This window comes from Arachis ipaensis, chromosome B2, assembly GCF_059453495.1.
Source record: "Arachis ipaensis isolate K30076 ecotype BB chromosome B2, ASM5945349v1, whole genome shotgun sequence".
NCBI classification, from domain to species: Eukaryota; Viridiplantae; Streptophyta; class Magnoliopsida; order Fabales; family Fabaceae; genus Arachis; species Arachis ipaensis.
In genome coordinates this window covers 22,140,021-22,161,401 of record NC_142437.1, presented here as the reverse complement: position 1 = coordinate 22,161,401, position 21,381 = coordinate 22,140,021, and positions in this window count along the sequence as shown.

Sequence of the window (21,381 nt, the reverse complement as noted above, 5' to 3'; positions counted from 1 at the left end):
CATTCGTCAGGTTGAAGAACGAGTGTATATCTTAGAGAAGAAATAGGCTTGAGTTGAATAGAAAAACAATAGTACTTTGCATTAATTCATGAAGAACAGTAGAGCTCCACACCTTAATCTATTGTGTGTAGAAACTCCACCGTTGAAAATACAAAAGTAATGAAGGTCCACGCATGGCCGAATGGCCAGCCCCCATAAAGGTCTAATATAGCATAAGACTAATCAAAGATGGATTAAAAGATTCAAAATACAATAGCAAAAGGTCCTATTTATAGAGAACTAGTAACCTAGGGTTTACAGAAATGAGTAAATGATGCAGAAATCCACTTCCGGGCCCACTTGGTGTGTGCTTGGGCTGAGCATTGAAGCTTTCACATGTAGAGACTTTTCTTGGAGTTAAACCGCAGCTTTTGTGCCAGTTTGGGCGTTTAACTCCAGCTTTTATGCCAGTTCTGGCGTTTTGACGCCAGAATTTCTATGCTGACTTGGAACACCGGTTTGTGCCATGAAATCTCAGGCAAAGTATGGACTATTATATATTGCTGGAAAGCCCAAGATGTCTACTTTCCAACGCAATTAAGAGCACGCCAATTGAGCTTTTGTAGCTCTAGAAAATACACTTCAAGTGCAGGGAGGTCAGAATCCAACAGCATCTGCAGTCCTTTTTCAGCCTCTGAATCAGATTTTTGCTCAGGTCTCTCAATTTCAACCAGAAAATACCTGAAATCATAGAAAAACACACAAACTCATAGTAAAGTCCAGAAATGTGATTTTTATTTAAAAACTAATAAAAACATAATAAAAACTAACTAAAATATAAGAAAAACATACTAAAAACAATGCCAAAAAGCATATAAATTATCCGCTCATCATGTTCCCATTATGAAATTATTATGCAAGGAACAATGATCTCTATGCAAAAGAAAATTACAGCTAAAGGTATTCATGGTGGTTTTAAAACTATTGTTAATGATTGTACACGTGCCGATAAAGCCTGGTTTGAAGGTCATTCTAACATCACATTTGAGATTTGAATTTATCTAACTATTTTATAAACATGGATAAAAAATAATTGAAATAAATGTTTATCAATAATTAAGTAATTTAAATTTTCTATAATTTTTGTTATGTTTATATTTATTAACAAATACTTTCGAGAATTCCATTTCTCATAAACCCTACATTTAGTACTATGTTGACTATTTTAAGGTAGGAATAAATAAAAATATACAATAGTTTAAGTTTTTCATGTAAAAAATTTAATGATAAAAATATCAGACATATATAATTGATTTCATAATACTTATAATTTACAAAATTTAACATTAATTACTCAATTCTCTTACCTTTTAAAACACAATATTTAATCTAAATACACCTCAATACACATAATTATTAGTAAATTCAAACTATTATCATATATATATACAATTATATAGAATATGTAAGCGTTTATACCTTATAAACTTTCCTTTTTTTTTGTTTTTTATTGCTAATTAATGGTTATGATTATAATACATTGCCACTAGATTTTTTTTATTGCCTAACAATCAATAAAGAAAAAGATAAGACAAAAAGGAAAAATACTGAAATTATTGTTTGCCTATTTCATAATACTTAAAATGGCTAAATATTAAACAACACTGTTGAGAATATCTAAGATTTATTTGTTATATTTTCTTCAGCTATAGAGATGTTGGTTGATAATGTTGATAATGAGGTGATATTGATGACAAATTAACAATATCCTCAAGCAGTCCGGTACCAATATCCTCAATCGAGCCAACGTCATTAACACAACTATCACTGTCAGTTCTAACATTAACACTAGTGATAGTGTTATTGGCATGCTTTCTTTCCCTTGCACTTGCACCTGCATCTGAAAGTACAGATTTTTTTACACTGCTTCCTTTACAAAGGTTGGGACTAACGGTGGAGTTATTGTAGAAGTTGAAAGATCTTGATGGAGGAAGGAAGATTGGTGGCAAATTGTGAGCATGCAAACCCACATAGGTGGTTAGTACATGGGTGGGATCATCCATGTACCGCTCCACTCTCTTCTTCGCATTGCAACCAATTGCACTGCAACGATAGTAGCTCTTGCATAAGAAGACACAATAGTATTGTTAGAGGTAAAGCTATTCATGTGTCTTTATTTAATATTTTAAATAACACCGCAGATTTTGCTGCGGTAGAATGGTAGTTAGATCATCACCTTGGGAAAGGGCTCTTTTTGAGTGATTTTTTGCCATACTTGTGCCATTTATAACCATCTTCGAGGTTTTCAGACTCGCTCTCTGTCAAGTAAGTAATTTTTGAAAGATTATTTTTATTCCTTTTGTTGTTCATGCTCATGGTATCAGCAACCGATGCTATCGTCGATGCTCGAAGTTTCAACCTAAGAAAACAGAGGGCAAAAAAGAAAATATTAGTACAAAGACCCCATATTCTAAGTTTTTATTTCTCACTCATCATGCTATGTATGATGAACCCTTTCCTGGCCTTCTCTCTTTCTGTAACTACTTTTTTTTCTCATTTTTCTCTTTTATTATTTGATATTTTTCAAAAAATATTTGTTACAACAATAAATAAAAGTAGTAAAAATTTTCAAATGGAAGACTAAATCATAACAGCGAAAAGTATACCATTAGAAAGAGTAAACAAGGAAAATAATAGTTATTTAATTGTATTATTTGTTTTTTTCATTACTATTACTATTATTTGTTTTCTTCTTACCTAGTTATAATATTATCTTCTTCATCATCTGTTTCATCGCCTCTCAGATTTCCATTTCCACTAACAATTGATTCTGCTGAATGTTTAAGCCCTCCAACTCTCTTGTTGGTGATGTTATTGTTAGAAACGGTCACCTCAGGATTGGATGGGATTGTGGAAAGGACTGGATTTTGTGACTGTGCAACTACTTCAGAAGATTCTAGAATAACTACGTATGGAGACAGAGAAGGAAGAGGATGCTTTAATTCGATGCCATGACTAAGTGTATACAATTTTGAAAATTTACAAAATATAGATATAAGATACATATATAAATCCAATATAATTATACATAGTGTTCCCATTATAAAATGATTATGCAAAGAACAATTATCTCTATCCAAAAGAAAATTCCAGCTATAGATATTTATGGCGGTTTTAAAATTATTGTTAATGGTTGTACACATGCTGACTAAGCCTGGTTTGACGGTCATTCTGACATCACATTTGAGATTGGAATTTATCTGACTATTTTATAAACATGGATTAAAATTAATTGAAATAATTGACTATAAATAATTAAGTAATTTAAAATTTCTATAATTTTATTTAAGTTTATATTTATTAACAAATACTTTCATGAATTCCATTTCTCGGAAACACTACATTCAATACTATGTTGACTATTTTAAAGTAGGAATAAATAAAAATATACAATAGTTTAAGTTTTTCACGCAAAAAAATTAATGATAAAAATATGAGGCATATATAATTTATTTCATAATACTTATAATTTACAAAATTTAACATTAATTGCTGCTATTAAATATCATCAATTTTGTTACCTTTTAAAACACAATATTTAATCTAAAGATTTAACCTTTTTCAAATATAAATACACCTAAATATACATAATTATGATAATTAAATAGTAAATTCAAACTATTATCATATATATATATACAATTTTTTTTAATATGTAAGTGTTTATACCTTATAAAATTTCTTTTTTATCTTTCTTATTTCTAATTAATGGCTATGATTATAATACATTGCCATTATATTTTTTTATTACCTAATAATCAATAAAGAAAAAGATAAGAAAAAAAGGAAAAATACTGAAATTATTGTTTGCATATTTCAAAATACTCAAGATGGCTAAAATATTAAACAAGATTGTTGAGAATATCTAAGAAGATTTATTATACTTTCTTCGGCTATAGAGATGTTGGTTGATGATGTTGATAATGAGGTGCTATTGATGACAAATTAACAATATCCTCAAGCAGTCCGGTACCAATATCCTCATTTGAGCCAATGTCATTAACACAACTATCACTGTCAGTTCTAACATTAACACTAGTAATAATGTTATTGGCATGCTTTCTTTTCCTTGCACCTGCACTTGCATCTGAAAGTACAAGTTTTTGTACACCGCTTCCTCTGCTAAATTTGGGGCTAACGGTGGAGCTATTGTAGAGGTTGAAAGATCTTGATAGAGGGGTGAGGATTGGTGGCAAATCGTGAGCGTGCAAACCCACATAGGTGGTTAGGACATGGGTGGGATCATCCACGTACCGCTCCATTCTCTTCTTTGCATTACAACCAATTGCAGTGCAACGATAGTAGCTTCTACAAAAGAAGGCATACTAGTATGGTTAGAGGTAAAGTTATTCATGTGTCTTTATTTAATATTTTAAATAACACCGCAGATTTTGCTGCGGTAGTATGGTAGTTAGATCATTACCTTAGGAAAGGGCTCTTTTTGAATGATTTTTTGTCGTACTTGCGCCATTTATAACCATCTTCGAGGTTTTTAGACTCGCTCTCTGTCAAGTAAGTAATTTTCGAAAGATTATTTTTATTCCTTTTGTTGTTCATGCTCATGGTATTAGCAACCGATGCCATCGTCAATGCTCGAAGTTTCAACCTAAGAAAACAGAGAGCAAAAAAGAAAATATTAGTACAAAGACTCCCATATTCTAAGGTTTTTTATTTCTCACTCATCATGCTATGTATGATGAACCCTTTCCTGGCCTTCTCTCTTTCTATAACTAATTTTTTTCTTTTTTATTATTTGATATTTTTTAAAAAAATATCTATTACAACAATAAATAAAAGTGGTGGAAATTTTCAAATGGAAGACTAAATCATAACAGCTAAAAGTATACCATTATAAAGAGTAAACAAGGAAAATAATAGTAATTTAATTGTATTATTTATTTATTTCAGTACTATTACTATTATTTTTTTTCTTCTTACCTAGTTATAATATTATCTTCTTCATAATCTGGTTCATCGCCTATCAAATTTCCATTTCCACCAACATTTGATTCTGCTGAACATTTAGACCCTGCAACTCTTTTGTTGGTGATGTTGTTGTTAGAAATGACCACTTCAGGATTGGATGGGATTATAGAAAGGACTAGATTTTGCGACTGTGCAACTACTTCAGATTATTCTAGAATAACTACGTATGGAGACAGAGAAGGAAAAGGATGCTTTATTGACATTTCGGTTGATGGGGCATCTTCTTCAGCTATGTTTAACCACTTATATAAGGAAGGACCGAAGTCTCCAACGTTTACCAAGCCAGACAGTGACTTTTCAAAGAAGGTATCATTGAAAAAACTGAAATCTTGGGTGATGGACTGATGGTGGTGGGTATAGACAATAAAGATGGTGGTGGCAGTGGTGATAGTGGAGAAAGTAATGATGTATTATGTTCTTCCATTGAATTATTTTATTATTGATACTGATTCGACTATCCTATGATTCTATTCTTGGACATACTATTACATTTCCAACACTGTGTCAACTCTCCCTTTATTTTTTTGTTTTTCTCGGATCGGTGCCTCTTAGTTATAATTTTGTTATACTACTTAAGAAAAAAAAAAACAGAGAGAGGGGAGCTACTAAAGCAAATATACATGAAAGGGATACTCTAGAAATTACAATTTTTATTCTTTTACAATTTTTTTTGTTGTTATTGTAATAACAGTGATGATGTATGTTCCTAGGTTATCAAAAACTGAAATATGATATGTTGTTATTAATATTTTTAATTATTAATTTGATATGTTGATCTGCGAATTGAGTCTGCCGATACATATCTCAAATTCGCATTTTGATCCTATTTATCTGCAAATTGGATAATATCCAAAAATTTCAAATTAGATGCAGATAAATACTGCATATCTGCGGATCAGATCCAATCCATGAATACTCCTAAGCAGGTTACAAGAAGCACATTGACTGTAAAACACACTCGTCCCTTTGGTTTTGTTCAGTGTAGCATCTATTATTTTATTTAATGATTCATTCTTATATTTTTTTAAGGATTGAAAATTTTTTTCATAAAATAATATTGTTAATCAAATTTAAAATTTCAGAAAAAGAAATAGATAGTATCTAGATGGAAAAAGAATGAGGAATAAAAATATTTTCTACATAGAAGAGACATAATTTTTTTCTTTAATTAATTTGATACTTTTTAGTGCTATTCCACCACGTATTTGAACATACCCCATGAATATAATTACATATACAATGAAAATATTTTTGTCTTTAGATTGATTTATACATCCAGTTAAAGACATTTCTTTTGAAGTATTTATTATTACATATTTGCGTTATTCAATTAAAGTTTCACAATCTATTCATACTGTAACACCCTAATTACGCTAAGCCTTACCTCATGCCGTAAAGTAAAGGTTAATCAAAGGTTACAATAATCCTAAGGCTTATATATATATAAGAAATAATAATTCTAGAATCCTGATGAAGAAATAAGCTCAAAAACAGACTTACAAAGCGCAAACGTTCATACGAAGCTACACAAAATGAGGCACAAGATATAGATACGAGATATCAAGGCATATATAGATATATAAGTAGAATAGTCATAAAGAACTAGCCGCATCCCCGGAGTTTAAACTGGCTAGTATGTACAGAAATACAGAATTTTGAAAGTTAAAACATTATATCTCTCTCAAAGTAAGCCTCTAAGGTAATGTAATTACAAAAGTTAGAGAACTAATCAAAATAACCAAAAGACTCCAAAATAGGATACAGGTCCTCTGCTCTGTCACCATCAAGCAACTTACCGAGGTGGGTTGCGACCTGCATCTGAAAAATAACAATAGAGTATAGAATGAGAACCGAAGGTTCTCAGTATGGTAACAGTGCCCAGTAATGTAAGATATAAGACTCCGAGATGCTAGAGACAATCCTAGAACCACATATCCATACAAGATTCAACTTAAAGCATAACTAAAATTAAAACCATAACTTTAAAACCATAATAAAATGAGGTATTCTATATTAAGGGATTTCTAAACTAACAGATACACCGCTGTCCCCCAGCCTTCACCAGCCTAACCGCCATGCGATCCCACCACCACCGCCTTCTGATCCTTCTCAATCCCAGTAGAAAATACGAGTAATAACAATGCAAGTAAAGCACAAGTATAGCATGTATATCAAGAAATTCAAGAAGCAATTAATCATGTTATACAATTAGGCAAACAATTCAAGTCGGCAAAGCAGATAGAAGATGCACATGATGAATGCCTGTCATATTTGGCTGTGATATCACATTGTCGGTTCAACTGCCAACCCGATACATCTCCATGGAGATGTCGCCTTTCGATCTCAGAATGGGAACCCCTGAGATATCGTGCCCGGAATACAGTCCAGGATATAGTGCTTGCACACTCTTGTGATTCCGAAAGAATGTGAGTGGGATACTCTTGCCACGGAATTCACATCCCAATGTAAGTGGGACTAACCACAGCCCTTACGCCGCCACCATGTCCTCGACAGGCGAAATTAACCTACCGTCCATGCCAGGCGCATAGCATCTCAATAATCTCAGTATAAAATAGTAATTCAATGGTTTTCAGAAATCATTTTTAGTATTTAGTCCACTCCGAGTCCTAGACTCGTCTCAAGCATCATCAAATCCATAACTCCACAATTTCATCATACCAATCATCTTTACAGTACTCTACCACTTCACTGAACTAATCCACCCTCAGCACTCCAGAATCCTAAGGCTCCGTCTTCTAAACTTTTTACCTGAATTACCTAGTTAACTTACTTATGATATTCTCTATGTTTTAAAGTCTAAAAACAAGTTAAAGAATCTTATATAAGTGTTACAGAAGTTTACAAGCTTGCCGGGAAGATAAAATAGTTAGAAACAAGGTTTTCATTGAAAAACAGGCCAGTGTGCGTACGCATAGGGTTGTGTGTACGCACTCCTAGAAGAATTTTCACAAAGTCTGCGTACGCACAGAAGATAAAAGTTTTCATTTTAAATGCACGCATAGATACATGCGAATGCCATCAATAGAATGCACTTTCCAGCGTGTGCGTGCGCACCAAAGTGTGCAATCACTCTCAACAGTAGGTATCTCCCTGTGTGTGTGTGCGCACCAGTGTGTGCATACGCACGTTTTTAAAAATTTACAGGGTGTGCATGCGCATAGGACTGTGCATACGCACAAGTCAAAATATAGCTACTGTTCAGATCGTGCGCACAACAGTGTGCGTACGCACACAAACTAGAAATTACAAATTTTGCAACATCAAAGAATTCAGATTTTTTATATCAACTTCTGACGATCATATCTTTTTGTACAAAATCCGATTTCTACGAAATCTATACCATTTTAAAGCTCTATAAATTATCTTTAATTTAATACAAAAATTATTCAATTTCAAAATCCATAGCTCAAGATATGATCCGTCAAAGTTCACCAAAAATCTATTTTTACCAAAAATCTCTAAACCTCAATTTTACCAAACTCTCAATCCAAAATTACATATTCAAAATATTCCTAATGTACCTAAATCATATTCATACACCTTTTATTCATTCCATAACTTAGCAACACATAAAAATCACCCATTCCATACACCAAATTCTACTTTTAAACTCAAATCTCAACAATTTGCATCACCAAATATCATTCCACCATCTTCTATCAACATCAACAAACCTCATCCTTCATTAACAATCCTCAAAATCATCATTATCCAAATCCCACATCATACATCAACATTATGATCCACCATAATCATCAAAATCATCAAAATCATCATACATCACAATTATCAACAATCAATTTCAATCCTATCCTATGGTCCACTAGCCTATGTGTCCAGAAATATTACATATTACATAGAGAAAACTGAAACCATACCTTGGCCCATTCCCGATATGTGCAAAATACCAAAATTGAGTCCAAACCAAGCTTCCAACCAAATCAAATCACCAATCCTAATCCAAATGCTTCCAAATATCCAAGGCAACTCCAACAAGCTCCAATATTCAAACTAACATAATATATTTCATAAAAATCAAAATCTAATTTTTACAATATATCAATTTACAAGGGTGCGTGAGAAACCTTACCTTATTCACTGAAATTTGGGATAGAACCTAACAATCTCTCACTAATAGTTAGTACGTAACAACCAAAACATAAAATTTCACTCAACAACTAAACCCAAAAATTTGAATCTCTTAGGGCAGAGAAAAGGAGAGAAATTTTTGAAATCTTACCTATAAAGGTTAGATAGAACTAAGGGACTCAGTGAGAGTTTCACGTAGCCACTGATGACACGTGAATCGGAGCACTGTAGCTGGAGTTGTGGCCACCGGAAGTTGTATGTGAATAGTGCTTTTCTCTCATCTCCCCTCTTCTCACTTGCAGCTGCTATGGCTGTGTTTGATGATAAATGAGGCTGAATGGCCTTCATTGATGAACTTATATACCGAACTTGGATCCGGTCCAACCCGTTACCGTTTTTGACCTGTTTGACCCAACTTTGGGCCAAACCTTTTAAATTAGCGTCCGGTTTTCAAATTTAATTATTTTCCTAAGTTTTTCTATAGTTTTTACTGCTTTTACACAGTACCGGACAAATTTAAGCCGATACTGCTGGTTAATTTACCGGTAAATGTTTTTACACAATTTTCCGAAGAAAATTACATTTTCAACTCAGAAAAATCTACTGAGTCTAAAAATCATATTTAAATTTTATAATTAATATTCTAAATTTTTGATCCTATTTTGGGCAATTAAATTATTATTATTCTACGTTAATTAATCAGTTAGTTATTTTTCGATTCTTACATTCTCCCCACCAAATAAGAAATTTTGTCCCAAAATTTGGTTAACCCATCATCTTGATGAAATATTCCCTTAACTTAAAGCTATCTCTTATTATTCACCTTTCCATACCTCCACGTTAACTCAATTTCCTATTTACATCCTTTATTCCTATTTATAATGCCATATCTTAACCGAATTCAAACTTATGTTGTACTCATCCTTCTTACTCTTAGCTCCCTTCAGTCAACCTCAATACTACATCAACATTTCAATTCATTGTTCTTCAAGTCTATCTTGTAACACCAATAATTTATCCATTACTATCTATACACAAATCCAATTACGCCTGTAATCATCTCCAAAACCTACCCCGAAGCAATTCAATCTTACAGCCACAATTAAACTTAGTTTCTTAGAAATCCTTACTTACCTTAACCCACTAAACTCTTCAAGTATTCAAGCCAAAGATACGTCTATTCACTATTCTACTACCTCTATTCACAATTATCATGTACTATTGTAAAACCTAGGCTTACTACCTCTAATCCAATTATTCAGTCAAGTCATACATCATTATTGGATTACAAAACCTAGGCTTACTTCTGAACTTCCTCAACTTGACCTAAATAGGGTTTACACTCATCCTAAAATGAAGTCATAACTCAAGGCCTTATAGCATCTTTATGCCTAACTCAAGATCATATTAAATCCTCAATCTCAATAATTGTATTACCTAGGACCTCAATAACAACAACAACAACAACTAGAATACCTACTCCTGTTATTCATCCTTAAGAGCAACACTACAACTCGACATACCAAACAACCCATGAATTTTCAATCATCATAACTAAAATCAATGCCACTCAATCACACTCATAACACACTCAACCATTCCAACTCCTAAGATATTCTATTCTCTATTTTCTTTACTCATTTGACAAAATCCCAAGGTCCACAATACCATCATACCGTTTATTCCGCATCTAATTATCCAATTCATTGAAAATTTCATCAATGTATACAATTTAACCTCCCTTAGACATACTAAACAACTAATGAATTTCTACTTATCATAACTAAAATCAAATGTTAAACTCAGCCAAAAATTCAAGCCTAAATTTAGTCTCACTTATTTTTCTCCTTTTCTACTTACTTCTGCCTTCAATAATTCACCATGTACCAAATGTTATATTAACCACCCTATAATCTACATATAAAAACCAAAGTCAAGCACGGAAATCCCTGGATGATAGCTTAACGTAAAATCGTAGTCCTTTAGTAATTACATCCATCTCCATGGAGGTAGTTCCTCCTTGCTCCACATCTTTAACACAAAGCATAAACACAACAGGCTCCTGATCGTTAGTCAGAGATTTCACTTCATGTGGCCTCTACTATCGAGATGCATAAACAACTACATCCTGATGTTACATTAGAACGCACTCCAAGATTTTTCTATGAAACGTACCAGTAGATCCTTAATGGTCTATGGGGTTCAAGTAATTCAAACACTAGTGCCGTAGTTAATCTTTCTTTTATGTTTTGAAGAATTTCTCCCATAATCTGACATTTACACCAATGGGCACCTTTGTGTGTCGACTCAGTCATCGGTAACGTCATTTGCAAAAGTGAAGTTTTACAACTCCTCGTAAGGTCGCAGGCTCACAAATTTTGTCCATCATGTTTATAATTCGCGTCCTAAGGAAATAACATATTGAGGGTTGCATCTAAGGATTGCATGTGATCTCAAAATAAGCTCAAGTTATCTGAAGGGATACCAAGCTCAAAAGAAAGCAATCAATTTCAAACAGTATCCATAAGAAATTGAAAAGATGCATTGTGTTGTAATCAGACAAGATTGTAGAAAATAAGAAAATGCACCAGAAAGAGAATTAGAGTGCACCTCAAGAAAGGAATTCCAAACTAAGAGTCTTTGGAAGAAACAATAAGTCAAATTGAATTAAATATGTTTGTACTGGTTTTAAGAGGATTACAAGCCCTTTAATAAAGGTGGTTCAACCTAACAGTGCACGTTCAGGATTACATCAAGGAGTACAAGATTTGCATGAGGATATGTGAAAACAAAGAACAGGATTGGGCAAAGTTCAATTTCTTCACCAAGAGGGATTCTGGAATAAAGAACTCCAATGCAATTTACAAGGGAAAAATAGGTCGGTTCACAAGGATGTATTGATGCTCTCAATTGTACAAAACCTCACACCATCGTTAAGATCATCGTACTTCCGCATCGTTACTCTGACTCGTTGGTCTTTAAGAATTGGGTTATTTGCTCACGTCAACAAAAAATGTCCCTAAGTTCTATTAGCTCTAGCGGCAATACTTTATGCGGCACAAGTGAGTTTGGTCCTAAATTTTTGATACTAAGTTTGACACCTTTATTCTCAAACCTTTCTCTCCGTCACAAGCTATGTGTAACGTCGTGTTCCAATATCACACAATGTAGTTAAAACTTTATAACCAATTATACACCTACCTCTTTTCTCAGGCTCCCACATAGGGCATTCATAGCAAATACATGACCTTACTGTTGGTTCTGACTCGCATCCTGGTTTTTTCCACGATGGCGATCCTTGGCAATGTGTCCAAATAGTCCACGAGTATAGCATCGACCATTTCCTTTCACCCGGTGAAACTGGACATTGTTGTTTCTTCGAAAGTTTCTTTGACCATGAGGATGCTAAGTGGCATGTCCGTCCCTTTTAAAGATCTGGCATCTTGCTGGAAAATACTTTTCATGACCTCTGCTACTGGTACCCCCATGAGTAACTCTCCTCAAAGTCGTCTTCTTAATGCAATCTTCCACATCTCTTGCCTCATTCTCCAATTCTGAGAATCTCCTAATCTCCAATGGACCCACAATACACATGATATCTTCCCTCACTCCTACTTGGTATTTGATGCATTTCGAGCCCTCACAAGACTCATGGGCACCCTGACCTATTCTCGAGAACCTATAGAATTCCTCAAACTTGTTGGTGTATTCAGCTACATTCATGGACCCATGTTTCAGCTGTAAGAGCTCCAACTCTATTGCCTCCCTTATTGACTCATGAAGGTACTTCTTGTAGAAATCTGCTTGGAAAATGCCTATGTAATTTCCATATTCTGTTGGTGTATGGTGCGCGAAATTGACCTCTGCACAGATGAACCGGCAAGTGCACCGGGCCATCAAAGTAATACCTCAGGTGAGTGAGGGTCGAATCCCACGAGGATTGTCGGTTAAGCAAGCAATGGCTATCTTGCAAATCTTAGTCAGGCGGATAGAAAAGATAGTGGTTGTGAAAAACGCATAAAAATAGAATAAGGAAAGAATTACTGAATTGGTGTGAAAATAGTGATAAAAATCGGTTAAGGCTTCGGAGATGCTTCTTCTTTCTGAATCAACTTTTCTTACTGTCTACTCCAACAAAGGATGAATCATTCCATGGCAAACTGTAAGTGATTAATGCCAGAGCTAGTGGTCATTAATCTCCTTTGCTTCAGATCACACGCCGATACTAATGTTCATCCAATCTGAGCGAGGGTGAAGCTCTAGCAGTTCAATCCTTGGTGATCCTACACAAAACACCACAGACAAGGTCGGATCTTTCAGATCAGAGAATAAAGCTTTATGATTCTAGTCTATACCACAAATACCCTAATCGCACCGTACCTCGGCCGAACAGATGTTCCCATGTCCCCAACGAAGTCGTGGATTAGCCGTCTAAGAGATGTATAATCAAGCTTGTGATTCAATGCTATCCCGCTAGGGACTCGCAAGAACCCATGTAGAAAATGGGTCATACGCTCGTTCCACCCGGTTCCATTAGTTTGAAGAATGAATATACATCTTAGAATGGAATCAAACATAAATTGAAATAGAAATAGTAATATTATTAATCCATGAGAATCAACAGAGCTCCTAACCTTAACCTAGGAGGTTTAGTTGCTCATGCTTTACAGTAAGAACCAGAGAAATAGTGTCTATGATTCAACCCTCCTGGGAGGCATGATCCTCAGGAGGAAGGAAGTTTCTTATTTATAATCAAAATACTAGACTTAAAAGATGTTCCTATTAATTAAAAAATTACAAAAATGTGATAAACTAAGCTAAAGAGTGCAAAAATTGACTTCTGGGCCCACTTGGTGAGTGTTTGGGCTGAGCTTTGGGTGAATCCACGTGCTTAGACTCCTCTTGGGGCATTGGACGCCAGGCTTGCTCCCTTTTGGGTGTCCAAACACCATCTTGGTCCTTCTGGGGCGTCCAAACCCCAGGTGGGGGGTCAGATGGGCGTTCAACGCCCGTTTCGGGCTATCATTTCCAAAGATAAGTATAGACTATTATATATTACGAAAGCCCGGGACGTTAGCTTTCCAATGCCGTTGAGAGAGCACCATTTGGATCTCAGTAGCTCCAGAAATGCTTCTTTGAATGCACGGAGGTCAGAATCTGACAGCATCTGCAGTCCTTTCTTTGTCTCTGAATTAGGCTTTTCCAAAACTTTCCAGAATCACCCAAAAATCACCTAAAATTATAGGAAAATCACAAAAGCTCAAAGTAGCATCCAAAAAGTGATTTTTTCACTAAAACCTACTAAAACATAATAAAACTTAATCAAATGTGCTAAATATACTAAGGAAACAATGCCAAAAAGCGTATAAAATATCCACTCATCAGAACACCAAACTTAAACTATTGCTTGTCCCCAAGCAACCAAAAACAAGTAGGATTAAAAAAAGAAAAAAGATACAATAAGTCTCAAAGTTTTTGATGAAGCTTAGTACCAATTGATGAGCGGGGCTAGTAGCTCTTTACTTCTGAACAGTTTTGGCATCTCACTTTCCTTTGAAGCTCAGAAGTATTGGCATCCCTTGGAACTAGAATCCAAATGATATTATTGATTCTCTTAGTTTAGCTTTTCTTGATTCTTGAACATAGCTTCTTTTTTATCCTGGTCGTGACCCTAAGCGTTTTGTTTTCCCGTATTACCACCGGATACATAAATGCCACAGACACTTAACTGGGGGAACCCTTGGATTCGACTTTAGCTTTGCTTAAAGTCCCAGACAGTTGTGTCCAGAGTTCTTAGGCACACTCTTTTGCTTTTGAGATCACGACTTTAACTGTTTAGTTTCAAGCTTTTCACTTGACACCTTCACACCACAAGCATTTAGTTAGGGGAAGCAGCTCATTTGAACTTTTTAGGCCAAGATTTTGTTTGTTTAGACCCTCCTAACCATTGATGCTCAAAGCCTTGGATCCTTGCTCTTGTCTTTTGGTTTTAAGAGCTTTTGGCTTTTTCTTCTACTTGATTTTTTTTCGCTTTTTCTTTTTCTTTTTCTTTTTCTTTTTCTTTTTCTTTTCTTTTTGCTGCTTTTTCTTGCTTCAAGAATCAATTTTTTTATTTTTCAGATTACCAATAATACTTCTCATTTTTCATCATTATTTCAAGAGCTAATACACTTAACTTCAACATCAAATATGCACTGTTAATTCATGCATTTAGAAAGTAAAAGCAAGGGCCACCACATCAAAATAGTTGGACTACTCTTATTATATAACTCGAGCTTATGTATCTCATTATTCCTTTTCAATAAAAATTTTCTTTTAAGCATGGTGAAGGATACATAGGATATTTTATAGCTTAAGACAAAACAAAACTAAGAAAGGACAAAATACTAAACATGATCATGCACCAGAAATAGAAAACAGGAAATAAGGTAAAGAAAGGGGAAATAAAACTTAACCACCTCAGTTATGGCGGCTGCTGATCTTCCATGAAGATAATTCACCTTCCTTTGGTGCTATTGATGATAGCATAAACCCAGAGCTTGCTCTGCAACACCAAACTTAACAGGTTTGCTTGTCCCCAAGCAAAGAGAATATGAGAGGGAAGAATGGGTAGAAAAGGGTTGAATTTGAAGTGGGTAGGGTTTTGGGAGGGATCCACTGGCCTGAGAGGCTTTGAAACTTGAGCTCCACTGCCCCTGTGTGGGCGTTGAACACCTAGAAGACTCATTTTCTGGCATTCAACGCCAGCTCTTCTGTCCTCAATGGCATTGGATGCCCAGGGTACTCCTTCCTTAGCGTTCAACACCAACTTCCTGCTCTTTGAAGGGCGTTGGACACCCAGAATACTCCTTCTCTGTCATTCAATTCTAGCACCTTACTCCTCAATGGGCATTGAATGCCCAGCCTCCCTCCTTGTCTGGCGTTCAACGCCAGCAAAGAGTTCTCTCCAGGGTGTTCTGTTTTCCATCCTAAATGTCTCTGCCTTTGTTCTGAGTGCTACGCATGATCACAAACGTTAAAAAGCAAGGGAAATTTCTGAAAATAAACTAAAATAAACTCAAATGAAAATATACAGAAGAAATAAGGACAGAAATACTCTACTCATGGTTGGGTTGCCTACCAAGAAGCGCTTCTTTAATGTCATTAGCTTGACATTCGATTGCTGACTTTCTTCCTCTTGGGACCTTCCTCCTTGGTGGGTGGTGACTGTCCAACACCAAACTTAAGTTTAATGTCTGGGGAAACTGTACGAGTTTTCACCAAGGGGGAGGCTTCAGTATTGTACTCTGCATGGAAGTACCTCCTTTGTCAGGGGGTAGTGGAGGTTTAAAGACCTTGATAATCATGTAATCCTTCTATAACCTCATTACCAATTTGCCTCTCTCAGCATCAGAGAGGTTTCTTCTAGTAGATAGAGACCATTGCTCTAAAACCTCAACAAAAGGAGTATTGATTTGCAGCTTCTTAGAGCCTTCCAAGGATTGTGAGTAGTGCGTGTCCTTGGTCTCCTTTTGGGTCTTCTAAGGGTGTGGTACTTCAGGCTTTCTTCTCACAAAAGGGGCGTGTAACAGTATGCTTCCAGCCTCTCTTTGAGTCTCTTCTTCACCTAGTTCCACAACAGTGTGTACCATTTTAGACTCAGCCTCCTTGGTATTAGTGAGGGTCTTACACTCTTCTCTTAGATTCACTTCTGTGTTTCTAGAAAGAGTGTTAGGAGGTCTCTGAAGTTTCTGAGGAAGGTTCTTCTGAATGACTGCACTGCACTCCTTAGTAAGCACCATTGTCTCTACTTCCCTCCAATCCCTCTTGTTATTCAGTATTTCCTTCAAGAACTTAGCACATGAAGGCATTTGTTCAAGAGCCTCTGCAAAGGAGATTTTGATCTCTAGTTTCTTGAAAGCTTCTAAGAATTTGGCAAATTGCCTATCCTTTTCTGCTTTCTAGAGTCTTTGAGGGTATGGTAACTTGGCCTTGTACTCAAGGGCCATGAGTGGTATAGGGTGAGTGTCTATGGTGCCTATAGAAGGGCTACCAGCTTGCTTAGGAGAGGTGTTCTCAGCACTTACACGTGTCTGGCCTCCCTTGGATTGGCGTTCAATGCCTGGGCTGCCCCTTTTTGGACTTTGGATGCCTGGGCTGCACCCTTCTGGGTGTTCAGCACTCTCATGAGTGCCTTGAACTACACCTTGTTCATATTCTGCCAGCTCTTCTCCCTGCCTCTTACTGTTTTGAGGCTGGGTGTTCACGGTACTCCTTAATTGAAGAGCTTGGCACTCTTCTCTTATCTGTTCAGACAAGTGCTATTTAGCCTGGTTCAACCGTGCTTCCATATTCCTTATGGAGGCTTTGGTCTTTTGTATGAAGCCTTGCTGGCTCTTTACAAGTTCTGCTATTGCAGGTGCCAGGTCAAGAGTACTCTGAGGCTGTCGAGGCTGAGGAGGAGTGTTGTTAACTGAACTTTGCAGGCTCAACACTTGTTATGTGAGAAAGTTCAGCTGCTGGACTAAAGAGTCATTTTGTTCATGGATAGCAAATTCGGTTGACACTCCGTTGTCCTCCCTTTTCATTGAGGTCTTCTCTGACAAGTATAGGTATTGGTTGTTAACCACCATCTCAATGAGTTCATTAGCCTCCTCTAGAGTCTTCTTCATGTGTAAAGAGCCACCTACAGAATTATCCAGGGATACCTTGGCTCTTTCAGAGAGTCCGTCATAGAAGATATCCTACTTGACCCACTCTGTGAACATTTCAATGAGACATTTTCTGAGCATCAACTTGTAACGTTCTCAGGCGTCATAGAGAGACTCGCTCTCTTCCTACTTAAAAGTCTAAATATCCCTTCGTAGCTTAGTCATCTTCCTTGGCGCAAAGTACTTATTTAGAATTTGCTAACTACCTCACTCCAGGTATTCAAGCTCTTCTTGGGTTGGACGTCCAACCAATATTTTGCCTGATCTCTCAAAGCAAATGGGAAGAGCGTCATTCTGTAGACTTTAGGATCCACTCCATCAGTCTTTACAGTGTCACAGATCTACAAGAAATCTGATATAAACTTGTTGGGGTCTTCCTGCGAAAGTTCATGAAATAGGCAAGTTTGTTGTACCAGGATGATCAACTGTGGGTTGAGCTCAAAATTGTCTACTCCAATAGGAGGTGTACTAATACTCCTTCCATAGAAGTCAGGAGTGAGAGCTGTATAAGACTCCAAAGTTCTTCTGGGTTGTGCATCCTGATTTGGATCCATAGTGATTTTTGGTATTCCTGCACAAGCAAGAGACAAAAAAGTGGGAGTCTCTATGTCAAAGTATAGAGAGCTCCCAGTGAGATACCCAAAAAAACCAAGAAATAAAATGAATTATTTTTTTTCAAATATCGAAAATAAATAAATAAAATAAGAACTAATTCGAAAAATAAAATAAAAAATTTAATTAAAAAATTGAAAAAAATAAGAAAAGGAAAGATTAAGAAAAGATATGACAACCAATTAACTAAAAAAAGGAGATTTGAAAATTAAATGGTGATTTTCGAAAATAAAAGAGAGAAATTAGTTAGGAAGTTTTGAAAAAGAGGAAAGAGAAAGAAGACTAGAGAAGAGAATAAGATAAAATAAGTAACCAACTAATCAATGAGATTTGAAAATAAAGTAAAAGATTTGATTTTGAAAATTTAAAAAAGAGAGTTAAAGAAAGATTTTGAAAATTAAAATTTGAAAGAATAAGTCAAACAAGATAAGATAAGAATTGAAAAGATTTGAAAAGATTTGATTTTGAAATTTGAAATTGATTTAAAGTTAAGATAAAGATTTGAAAAAGATTTGAAAAGATAAGATATGATAAAGATTTGAAAAATTTTTGAAAGAAAAGATATGATAAAGATTTGAAAAGATTAGATTTTAAAATTAAAATAAAAATTTGAAACTTTACCAACAAGAAAATACCAAACTTAAAATTTTTAAATCAAGATAAGAAAAGGTAGCAAGATTTTTGAAAATTTGAAGAAAGATAATATAAATATTTTTTTGGATTTTCAAATAACTTTTAAAGAAAAACAACTAAGAGACACTAAACTTAAAAGTTTTAAGATCTAAAACACTAATTTTTCGAAAATTAAGAAGACAAACAACTAAGAGACACCAAACTTAAAATTTTTAAGATCAAACATAGAAAAACACCAAGAACAATTTGAATACCAAGAAGAAAAACAAGAACAATTTTCCAAAAACTCAAGAAAAGACAGACCAATAGAAAACTAAGAAAAGGTTCCAAACTTAAGAACTAAAACAAGACTCAAACGAAAGAAAAAGATTACTAAGGAGAAGAAAATATTTTGAAAAATTTTTGAAAAAGAAAACAAGAAACACAACTTAAAGAACAATTAAACCTCAAAAAGAACCTAATCTAAGAAGCAAGATAGTCCGGTAGTTTGTCAATCTCAGAACAATCCCCAGCAACGGCACCAAAAACTTGGTGCACAAAATTGAACTTCGCAAATTCCGCACAGATGAACTGGCAAGTGCACCGGGTCGTCTAAGTAATACCTCAGGTGAGGGAGGGTTGAATCCCACGAGAATTGTCGGATTGAGCAAGCAATGGCTATCTTGCAAATCTTAGTCAGGCGAAGAGAAAAGATAGTGGTTGTGAAAAATGCATAAAAATAGATTAAGGAAAGAATTACTGAATTGGTGTGAAAACATTGATAAGAAATCAGCTGAGGCTTCGGAGATGCTTTTTCTTTCTTAATCAACTTTTCTTACTGTCTACTCCAACAATGGATGAATCATTCAACGGAAAATTGTAAGTGATTAACGCTGGGGCTAGTGGTCATTAATCTCCTCTGCTTCAGATCACACACCGGTGCTAATGGTCATCCAATTTGAACGAGGGTGAAGCTCTAGCAATTCCATCCCTGGTGATCCTACTCAAAACGCCACAGACAAGGTCGGATCTTCCGGATCGGAGAATGAAGATTTATGATTCTAGTCTATACCACAAAGACCCTAATCGCCCCGTACCTCAGCTGAACAAATGTTCCCATGTCCCCAACGAAGTCGTGGATTAGCCGTCTAAGAGATGTATAATCAAGCTTGTGATTCAATGCTATCCCGCTAGGGACTTGCAAGAACCCATGTAGAAAAGGGGTCATACGCTCGTTCCACCCGGTTCCATTAGTTTGAAGAATGAATATACATCTTAGAATGGAATCAAACATAGATTGAAATAGAAACAGTAATATTATTAATCCATGAGAATCAACAGAGCTCCTAACCTTAACCTAGGAGGTTTAGTTGCTCATGCTTTACAGTAAGAACCAGAGAAATAGTGTCTATGATTCAACCCTCCTGGGAGGCATGATCCTCAGGAGGAAGGAAGTTTCTTATTTATAATCAAAATACTAGACCTAAAAGATGTTACTATTAATTAAAAAATTACAAAAATGTGATAAACTAAGCTAAAGGGTGCGAAAATCGACTTTTGGGCCCACTTGGTGAGTGTTTGGGCTGAGCTTTGGGTGAATCCACGTGCTTAGACTCCTCTTGGAGCGTTGAATGCCTGGCTTGCTCCCTTTTGGGCATCCAAACACCATCTTGGTCTTTCTGGGGCCTCCAAACGCCAGGCAAGGGTCAGATGGGCGTTCAACGCCCGTTTTGTGCCATCATTTCTAAAGATAAGTATAGACCATTATATATTGCTGGAAAGCCCTAGAAGTTAGCTTTCCAATGACATTGAGAGCGCACTATTTGGATCTCTGTAGCTCCAGAAATGCTTGTTTGAAATGCACAGAGCTCAGAATCTGACAGAATCTGCAGTCCTTTCTCTGTCTCTGAATCAGGCTTTTCCAAAACTTGCCAGAATCACCCAAAAGTCACCAAAAATCACAGGAATACCACAAAAACTCAAAGTAACAACCAAAAAGTGATTTTTGCAGTAAAACCGACTAAAACATAATAAAACTTAGTCAAATGTACTAAAAATACTAAGGAAACAATGCCAAAAAGCGTATAAAATATCCGCTCATCAGTGTAGCCGTCGACGCTCTCCTTGCCACCATTGTTGAGATTCTCCCACTAGTTGATAAGCCGCATATTCCACGAACTAGTCATACGGTACATGTTGAGTTCGCAATGCACGCTGCACAGCTTGGAACCAGTTGTCTGCTTCAGTAGGGTTTGTCAATCCATTGAAAACCGGTGGGTCAACTTTCAGAAAGGTAGCTAGAGTTCTTATAAGACCACCTAAATTGTTCCCA